The sequence below is a fragment of the Triticum aestivum genome, chromosome 1D (genome assembly GCF_018294505.1).
Source record: "Triticum aestivum cultivar Chinese Spring chromosome 1D, IWGSC CS RefSeq v2.1, whole genome shotgun sequence".
NCBI lineage: Eukaryota > Viridiplantae > Streptophyta > Magnoliopsida > Poales > Poaceae > Triticum > Triticum aestivum.
In genome coordinates, this window is record NC_057796.1 from 365,216,820 (window position 1) to 365,227,717 (window position 10,898).

Genomic DNA, 10,898 nt, shown 5'->3' on the forward strand with positions numbered 1-10,898 from the left:
TTCCTACCTCGGGGAACGGATATAGTCTTCGCAAATGATGCCCACTGAGGATAGATACAATCGGAAAGGTAGTACCTCATTTTATAGCTATGCTTGTTGATGATGTAGTTGCACGCGTGAGCATCCCCATCACAAAGTCTATTGAACAGAGAAGATCACTAGAGCACATTGATGTCATTCTAAAAACCAAGCGTGCCAAAGAACGCATGCCAAATCGCAAGTCCTTCGATGATAGTGCTCCAAGTATGACGGGCATCTTTGGTGTGACCTTGGTAATGCTTGTGCAAACCTTTCGGGCAGTTCTTCCATTGCCAATGCATGCAATGAACTGAATTGAGCATATATATCTGGGAAACCTCTTGATGATCAAATTTCCAAAAAAACATGTCACCCATGGTTGGTTCTCTCATGTACTCCGGTACAACCACCTTCACCATGGTGCGTGAAAGTTTCGTTGTGGTCTACAGGCATGTGGTCTCTCCCATCCGAATTTTAGCATCAATGGCATGTGAGAATTTATCATAAGCAAGTATCCTAAGAGCAGTCATGCATTTCTTCAGAGGAGAGAAGGAAAGTTGTCAACAACAATCCTTCCTCAGTCTGAACTAGTCATCAACCTCCTCCACAGGATCACTACGCACAGGAACAAATTTTTTCTCATCCGGAAGCGAGTCAAAAAACCCTTCACGGTATGTTGGATCCGGTGTGAAGTAATCATTGTAGAGAAGCCATGCACCAGAGATCATATCCCAAGGAACAACTCTGATTCCTCTTATCGAGCTCTTGAAGTTTAGAACATGCTTCTCTTACTTCTCCCATCCTTCTTGGATGCTCATCATCATCATTTCAGCATGTTCATCGTTCGAATCCGAAACTTCCAGAGCTTTCTTGCGGACTAATGTGACCGTTAACCAACCTCCACAGCCCCAGACGGGTCCACCACATGGGCAAGGTGGTGCTTGCATGGGGAGGCCGTGTGGAGCCCCTAGAGATCCTCTCCACTTGGTTCTGGGTCCCATGGGTCCCTCTTATTCCAAAAATTATCGTTGTGAGTTTTCCTTCTTTTCCAGCTCCAAAAATTTCCTTTACTTTAAAGTCCAAAACACTAGAAAACAACAATTGGCCTTTGGCACTAGACCAATATGTTAGCCCAATAAAAGAAATATAGAGTACACCAAAAGCGTGTATAAATGCTGTAAATATGGCATGAACAAATTAAAATATATAGATAAGTCGGAGACATATCACACTCATTGGGACTCTGAAGCAATGAGGATGGAGGAGATTCCTCGGAGTTTCCACCATGAGCATTTCCCGCAGTGGGAGTGAGCCCAATTTGGAAGTGGCGATTATTAAATTGGAAGTTACGGGTCTCCCTCCACCTTGCTAGCTTATGTTAGATCTACCCTGCCAATTCCAATGTTGCCCTGCCATCTCCTCCAACTCACAATCAGAAATCAGGTCTCTATCTATCTCAAGAACCCTAGCTACCTCTTCCTCTTCTCTAGGTTAGGGAGGGAAGAAACCGTCTAGATCTAGATGAGGTGGGGCAGGTGTAAGGGGAGACCCCTCTCGCGCTCCCGGCCAACCTGCCCACCACCATAAAAGTGATAACTAGGCCTTATTTAGCCCATACGAAAAGTAGCATCAGGGCTATTAGGCCCACACTTTGTTTGGGAACTCAAAATTTCAGAGAAAGAGAGAAGATACTTTCCCCTCCAAATCAACACCGTCATGACCTTGTGCCATATCAAAATCATCAAAGTTTGCGATCATCCCAATTTTAAGTATCAATAGACGTGGCTGCAGAGAATAGGAGGTCTCCGTGAATTAAGTGGATGGTGAGGGAGTCCTGGATTAGGGGGTCCTCGGACAGCCGGACTATATCCTTTGGCCGGACTGTTGGACCATGAAGATACAAGATTGAAGACTTTGACCCGTGTCCGGATGGGACTCTCCTTGGCGTGGAAGGCAAGCTTGGCAATACGGATATGTAGATCTCCTCCCTTGTGACCGACTCTGTGTAACCCTAGCCCCCTCCGGTGTTATATAAACCGGAGGGTTTAGTCCATAGGATAACAACAATCATACCATAGGCTAGCTTCTAGGGTTTAGCCTCTACGCTCTCGTGGTAGATAAACTCTTGTAATACTCATATCATCAAGATCAATCAAGCAGGAAGTAGGGTATTACCTCCATCGAGAGGGCCCGAACCTGGGTAAACATCGTGTCCCCCGCCTCCTGTTACCATCCGCCTTAGACGCATAGTTCGGGACCCCCTACCCGAGATCCGCCGGTTTTGACACCGACATTGGTGCTTTCATTGAGAGTTCCACTGTGTCGTCACGATAAAGGCCTGATGGCTCCTCCGATCATCGCCAACGATGCGATCCAGGGTGAGGTTTTCCTCCCCGGACAGATCTTCGTATTCGGCGGCTTCGTACTGCGGGCCAACTCGCTTGGCAATTTGGAGCAGATCAAGAGCTACGCCCCTGGCCGTCAGGTCAGGTTTGGAAATTTAAACTACACTGCCGACATCCGCGGAGATCCCACCTGCATCTACTCCAGCCCTCGATCCGGAGCAGATTGTGCCGTCCGAGGACGGGTGGATGGACCCCGCCACGGAGGCCGCACACTCAGCAGCGATAGAGCCGAATACTGACTTCACCTCTTGTGAGACCCGTGTTGCCGGATACTTGGATTCGCCCCCGGCCACGGGCTCCGAACCGCCTGCGTCCGTGCCAATCAAATCTGATTGGGCACCGATCATGGAGTTTTCCGCCACAGATATCTTTCAGCACTCGCCCTTGGGCGATGTGCTAAATTCATTAAGGCCTCTCTCCTTGTCAGGAGGCCCTTGGTCGAACTATGTCCGGCTAGAATGGGATGCGGACGACGAAGCAATTCACTGCCCACCCACCACCCACTTAGTATCCACTGTCGACGATTTAACCGACATGCTCGATTTCGGCTCCGAGGACATCGACAGTATGGACGACGATGCAAGAGACGAACAGGAACCACCGCCCACAGGGCGCTGGGCTACCACCTCATCATATGATATATACATGGTGGACACCCCCAAAGAAGGCGATGGCGATAAGACAACGGAGGATAATCCCTCCAAGAAGCAATCCAAGCACCGACGTCAGCGCCGCCGCTCTAAGTCCCGCCATAGCAAAAGCAGCGATACCGACACAAGAGACAACAACGCTCCGGATAGTGCCGAAGACGACGACAATCCCCTCCAGCCAGACCTCGAGCGGGAGGATGAACAAGCTAGCCCTCCGGAACAGGCAGCAAACGGAGAATCAGAGGATGACAATTACATGCCTCTCTCCAAAGACGAGGTGAGCCTCGGCGACGAAGAATTTATCGTGCCTGAGGATCCCGTCGAGCAGGAGCGCTTCAAGCGTCGGCTTATAGCCACAGCAAACAGCCTGAAGAAAAAGCAACAACAGCTTCGAGCTGATCAAAATCTGCTAGCGGATAGATGGACTGAAGTCCTGGCGGCCGAGGAATACGAACTCGAGCGCTCAACTAAGAGTTACCCAAAGCGCAGGTTGCTACCCCAACTCGAGGAGGAAGCATTGAAACCTACATCACCAGCGTATGATGCGGCTGATCGGCCACCTCGTGGACGAGACAGAGAGGCATATCAGCCCGAAGTCCAGCCCGCACCCCGCCACCATTCAAACAAAAATACCAAGGCCCGGGGCAACACGCGAGACCTGTGAGACGTATTGGAAAACAAAGCAAAACATACAAGATCGATCTACGGATCACGGGGTCGCGCCCCAACGCGTGACGATGATCGTCACGCCGGATACACTAAAAGCAAATCCGGCCGGGCCAAATACAGCAGACAAGACTCGTATGAACTGCATCGTGACATAGCCCGGCACAGAGGCGCCGCACACCCCCTATGCTTCACCGATGAAGTAATGGATCACGAATTCCCCGAAGGGTTTAAACCCGTAAACATTGAAACATATGATGGTACTACAGACCCCGCGGTATGGATAGAAGACTTCTTCCTCCACATTCACATGGCCCGCGGGGATGATTTACATGCCATCAAGTATCTCCCGCTAAAACTCAAAGGGCCGACTCGGCATTGGCTCAATAGCTTGCCGGCAAACTCCATCGGAAGTTGGGAGAGCCTGGCAGATGCATTCCTGGACAATTTCCAAGGGCACTTATGTGCGACCGCCGGACGCTGACGATTTAAGTCATATAACTCAGCAGCCAGGGAAATCGGCCAGGAAATACTGGACCCGGTTCCTAACTAAGAAGAACCAAATTGTCGACTGTCCGAATGCAGAGGCCTTAGCGGCATTTAAGCATAACATCCGTGACGAATGGCTCGCCCGGCACCTCAGCCAAGAGAAGCCAAAATCCATGGCAGCCCTCACAACACTTATGACCCGCTTTTGCGCAGGCGAAGATAGCTGGTTTGCTCGTAGTAACAATACAGCAAGCAAACCTGGCACATCAGAGGCTAGGGATAGCAACGGCAAACCACGACGCAACAAACACAAGCGCCGCAAATATGGTGAAAACGCCGAAGATAAGGCAGTTAATGCCGGGTTTAGGGGCTCAAAGTCCGGTCAGCGGAAAGGGCCACTCAAAAATAACAATTCGGGTTCATCCAGTCTGGACCGCATACTCGATCGTCAATGCCAAATTCATGGCACCCCAGGAATGCCAGCCACCCATATATACCAACAGAGAATGCTGGGTCTTCAAACAAGCCGGCAGGGCAGGCGCCAAAAACGGAGAAGGGGGTCTCAAAGCGATGATGGCGACGAAGAGCCCAGATCACCGAACACAGGAGGCAAAAGAAATTTCCCCTGCATATTCAATCGGTGAATGTGGTAAACACCACCCAAATTCCCAAATCGGACCGGATATGCACCCTTAGGGATGCCGACTTAACGGAACTAGTCGTCCCACAATATAAACTAGGGCCGGTCACCTTCAACCGCACGGATCGTCCGGTTAACGCCAATCAGGGCAATCCAGCCGCACTAGTCCTCGACCCAATAATTGACGGGTTCCACCTCACACGAGTCCTTATGGACGGAGGCAGCAGTCTAAATCTGCTTTACTAGGACACAGTGCGCAAGATGGGCATCGATCCTTCGGCGATCAAACCCACTAAAGCCACTCTCAGAAGCATTATACCAGGTGTGGAAGCCAGCTGTACAAGCTCCATCGCCCTTGAGGTAGTCTTCGGATCACCAGAAAATTACCGTACCAAAGAGTTAATCTTCGAAATCGTCCCTTGCCGCAGTGATTATCAGGCACTGCTCGGACGAACCGCCACTACAACAAGAACCCCCCTACATCAACGCATCATTGCGTTGGCAAAGGACCATATAAGCGTTGGTAGGGCCTACACCAACGGACTTGTATGCGTTGCCGTTGGTGGCGTTGCAAGGGTCTACAACAACGTATATGCATCCGTTGGTAAACGACCGGAATAAGCGTTGTAAGATAGCAATGTATAGAGTTAGAGCCCAACAACGGTTCACATGCGTTGGTGGCTACCCAACAAAACATGATTATAAATGAGTACTACAATGCTAGTGCATTGCATGAAAAATACATGGTATTTATATATCACCATCAAGAATTATTAGGACAATGTCGATATTGCACAGGGAACACTGTATAATAAACAGAAATTTCTCATATATTAAATCAACTTGGTTGCATTACAAAGTACACCATACAAAGATTACAAGATGTGAAACTAGTAGTAATCCCATTCTTGACCTTGCAACCTACGTGTCAGCCATTCTGAAACATAATGATCTAACATTGACACCAAAAATATCAGATACATAATGATTGAAACATTGGCACTGGAAATGGCATTCTAAGACACAATGTGAAACTATCTAGTAGCACCCCTATTCTTGACCTTGCAACCAACATCTGAGACATGCACCATCGAATATTGGAATCTATCTACAAAACAAAGAAATGAAATAGGTTAATAGGGCAGAAAAATTGAAAGGAGCAGCAACATAGAAAGGTTGAAGGCAATGTGATAATTAATCTTGCTGCATGACTAATAAATTTGACCTTTTTTGTAGTTGTAAAAACTTATAAGATTTAGCTTTATATTCGGGGTTAATCCTTTGGATTGAAGTAAAAGCAGCGATCTTGTTCGGAATTGTCCAGTATCACATTTGTAGCTAACAATGGTCATTTTAACTCACAGTAAACTAACTCAGTTAATTTCATTTTTAAGTTTCCCCATGTTAATAGAAACAGAGTGATTTATAGGGGTGGGGGAATGTAAGGCAGGCATACAGTAGTTGATGAATTGTTTTACCTAATCTAGTCGCAAAGATTCTTATCTCACAGAAGCAGTACGACCATTTTTACATGCAAGAAAAGTGTTCTCTTGTACTAATTATGTGAAAAAAAGAGAAACATGTCCAAAATAATAAAATATAGTAATGCTATTAATACTCCAAAATTTCCATTAAAACTGGTGAAGAATCATTCGCTCAATATGGAACTACCATCAGAAAATACCTCCTAGTAAATCCAGCTTGGCACTAGTAGTCTTCTATGTTTTAGCGCCAACAACATCGACTTGGAACAATCGAGTCTCTGTAGCCTGCTAATTTGGCATGTGCATTAGTAATGTATGTTCGCTTTTGCCCACAGAATCGAACATCAAAATAGCTGAATACATGTGCACGAAGTCCTTTAGCGTACTCTTTCTTATCTTATTTTATACCAAAACTCTTACATGACCTTGTTCTTATATGGAAAAACTCTTGCACGACCTGGTTCCACGATATGACATGCTAGATGGCCGAAACAATCTAAACCTACTCCTACTTATAGCATCTAAAACGACACAGACTCCAGCGCCCTTTCCTACACTAGTAAGGCATGCTAACTCCAAGACATAGTAGTACAACATGTAGGCAGCTAGCTATGCAAACTCATTGAACCATATATGGATTAGTACGACCCACCCAAGTACACAAATTCTTATGACATGCAAGCCAGACTTGTTGGAAAACTAACTAATCAATCTAACCAAATTAGACTCAAACTTGGCTAGTTAAACTAGCACGGACTCCTACTAAACTACTTGAAATTATTCTAACAATTTAGAAGACCACAACATTCATGCAGACTAAGTAGTGCCAGCGTATTAGTATATGCCAACATTTAATAAATAGGATTGGCTTTCTTAGTTACTTGTTTACCGAGAACGTGGAAACTTAGAGCAGTTCCAGTACGCTCATCTTTGTCACCATGGTTGCTGGATGCTGAAACTGTTGGCCGAATAGGTAGAGGAGAAGGCCCTGAGTATTACAGAGAAGAGGGGATCCTAGTAAGATCCAATAGTTTCGGATCAGTGAATTCGACGTACCTGACACACTCGCACAGTCGTCGCATCTGATCGCTTAGCTGTCTGTTTATGGTTGTTAGTATCATCCAACCACCGTAGTGTGCCCTGTATGTCAGGGAAGGAGAGTGCACAAGAGGAATATTTTTAATGTTTACGTTCTTGGATGAACCAAGTACATGCTCATTGTGTTCTTGGATGAACCAAGTACATGCTCATTGTGTTAACAGTTTAAGAAGAATATAGTACAAACATGAGAAGATGTGAGAGGCACCTGGTCAAGAGTTTGTGTGCGACCTATCATGCATCATTCTAGTATTTGTAAACATCTGTGGCTCCTCACAAAATACAAAATTAGTACAGAAATTGCAGGAATTCAGAAGTACCTGTATTTCCAAAAAAAGAGCACTAAACTCGATTTAGAGGTGAGATTTCAACAATATGAGTCATATACATATGACAAGAATATCAAGGTATGATGTTCTTGTATCGCACCTTCAAACTTTATCAATTATTTGACAATTTATATTGGATAATATGAGTGTAAGAATTATTTCCATCTGAGCTCTTGCATAAACTTCAAGATTGTAGTGTGCAAATTTTAACTGAATAAGAAACTGAAACTAACATAAGTTTTTGTCCAGGGAAAACAAATATTACATCAACCAGAAAAAAGAATAAGATACAAATTCATGTTTTCCTTACTGTAACATGCGAAAGGATCCTCGCCAAGCTATAAACAAATGAGTTAAATAATTCTTAAGGCTTCTTCTGCATGGATCGATTTCTCCTGATTGTAATGCATAAGTGATGTACATCGATCTGTTAAGAAACAACAGAAGCACACACTTAGTAAAAGACAATGTCAGAACCTGTGAGTGTAGATGGAACAAAGGGTTATAGAATAAATACAAATATTGGGACGGATGATGCAAGTGGGACTTATTTATTTAGTAGATTGTACATGTTACACCAAGTAAATAACGATTCAGTGTATTGAGAAGGGGATTCTCCATTTGAAATAATTATGCCAGTATCATGGACCCATAATTACACTGACATGTTGATTTTTGCAGCAATATTCTACAGTGACATACACAATCACATATGATATATCGCTGATGGACTATCTCAATCCAATTTGAACTAAGTTGATCTTTTTTTATAAGAAAAAACTGTGTTTATCTTATTGAACAGGTCATGCTACATCTAGCATGTACTGATTAATTTCACTTGAAAAATACTTAATTATCCATCGATCCATCTATATAGGAGGAGGAAAGTCTAACCATAACGCATAACAGAGTATTCGTCCGAAATTAGTACAGATCAACACATGGTGAATCACATCTAATCAAATAAACACCAGAACCAGAAAACGTCAGCGTCGGAGTTGAGGTAGAAGAGGCGGAGTACCAACATAAGCCCGAGCCGGCTGCCGCGCGTGAGGTGATGCAGGGGTAGTGGGCCGATAAACCGGAGCTGTCGGAGCCACGCCGGCGATGTGTGGCGGCTAGGGTTGTTGCGTGCCGCGCGTGTAGGGGAGCGATGGCCTCGGGCGAAGGACTGAAGGAGAACATAGACGGAGTGGGGCAGGCCGGTGAGCAGTGGGTTGGGAGTCCGCCGGAGCTTCCTGCAATTGGAGTTGGCAGCGACAACCCTGTAGTGCGAGAGACAGAGAGGAATCAGGGGGAGAGGTGGCCGGGTGTAAAAAGGCTTCAGGGGGAGAGTATTTGGATGGAGGGGCCGCAGATAAGGTGGAGGTGGGTACGGGGAGGTTAGTCCTTCGTGGGGAGGTGGGGTGAATCCCAACAACACATAGGCTGACATGGTTGCTAGATATGCGTTGGTGTACGTGGATGTTTGTTGTAGTGGCGTTCGCTCGATTCAACGCGGTGCCACATTATGCCTACCGTAAGCTCAAGATGCCCGGTCCACGCGGCGTCATCACGGTTAATGGCAAGGCCGAACCTTCCCTCAGCACCAACAAGTACACTACTGCCTTAACAGCAGAAGCAACGAGCAGCACCTTGCAGCCGAACCTCGAGTCGACGTCCAGGCTCCCGGACACCGTCAAGGAACTCCGAACTACTTCGCGGAAGGATAGCCCGACTCGTCCAGAGCTCGATTAAACACTCTGGTGAAGGCCAGGACAGGCCGCATTCGGCGGCTCAACCACTCTCCAGCACGCAAACGTTTTTTACCTTTCCTTCGCAGGTTCACCTTTGCGCCGACCAGGACGGGCGATATGGAGGCAGCTTGAACGCGCAAGGGAATCCTTAGACATTCCCCGCAATGACCATCCGGCTATACTCCGGATCCGCACTCAGCTTCTTCCCCCCTGGTCTCAGCAGGTTCCGCGGTCATATTCCTTCTTTATCACATTACCTGTACTCATACGCATAGACGTACTATTCAAATACAACATATGGATTTATATGACGCTTACCTGCTGTTATTTCTTATTAAAATTCTTTTGTCAAGTGGCATCCGTACACAGCGATATGCCTTAAAATATGCCAGGGGCTTCGTTTTACCCATAACACGGCAATAAAGTCCGAACACCTTCACGGAAGTTCGGCACCCCGAAACTATAGCATTATATGCATCAGCTCCGAATCATGTCTTGGGTCAATAGTTGGGTTTGCCCGGCTCCCATGTTTTGGTACCTTACGTTCCTCTATATCGGCTAAGGTAGCACTGGGAGAACTACTGCGATTGTGTCCCGGTTCTTCCAGACGAGCACCTCAGTAGAGAAAGCCGAAAACTGACTGTCATGATACGGCGAGAGCTGGTCAGCTGTTCGAGAGGTTACAAAATCTTTAAGGATTTCTCCTGCATAATGCCATAACCAATGCAGCGTGCGATGGATCGGTTTTTCTTCCGATCAGGTGCTTATAGAGCCCCCCGTGCGGTCTTCCGAACACCAGGGGCTGCGCCTACCTTCCTAAAGCTCCTATGGCTAAGTGAGGGTGATAAACCGTTATAGTCCGATTGCCTGGTTCGTTGTGTTGAACACCTCCTTCGAAGGACCCAAAACTGGGATAAAGAGTGATCAGTTTTATCCCGAACACCCCCGTACTTCTTATGTGGGGGCAGAAGCCGACGACTGGCCAACTCTCAGGATTAATATATAAAACGGCCGCGCAGGAGGATAAACTTTTATATAACAAGCAATAAATAATATAAACGACCTTGTTCAAACATTACAAAGGACAACATGATTTGCATTCATGGAAATATAATGTCCTTGGTACATAGCTCCGCTGCAAGGTAGGATCCTTTCAGGACACTCTCATAATATAATTCAGGCTTGCGGTGCTCCTTCCCCTTTGGCGGTCCTTCGGTCATCAGCTTTTCAGCATCCATCTTCCCCCAGTGCACCTTTGCGTGGGCGAAGGCCATTCACGCACCTTCTATATAGACCGACCGCTTGATGACATCAAGTCGAGGGCAGGCACTCACAAGCCGCTTCACGAGCCCGAAGTAGCTGCTTGGAATCGGCTCGGCGGGC

At 46.5% G+C, this 10,898-nt stretch overlaps 1 long non-coding RNA gene across 10 annotated transcripts; it reads right to left on the reverse strand.

Moving 5' to 3' along the window:
* Positions 1-5,680: 5,680 nt before the first annotated feature.
* LOC123182100 (uncharacterized) lies at positions 5,681-9,182 on the reverse strand. 10 transcript variants are annotated; one of them, XR_006492012.1, is made up of 5 exons: positions 8,801-9,180; positions 7,409-8,206; positions 7,242-7,310; positions 6,553-6,637; positions 5,681-5,976 (listed from the first exon to the last, which is right to left on the reverse strand). It is a non-coding gene; the product is annotated as an uncharacterized lncRNA (long non-coding RNA). The 10 variants fall into 10 exon arrangements; XR_006492015.1 differs by having other exon boundaries at positions 6,553-8,001; positions 8,090-8,206; positions 8,801-9,182; XR_006492018.1 differs by having other exon boundaries at positions 6,553-7,310; positions 8,801-9,182.
* Positions 9,183-10,898: the final 1,716 nt, after the last annotated feature.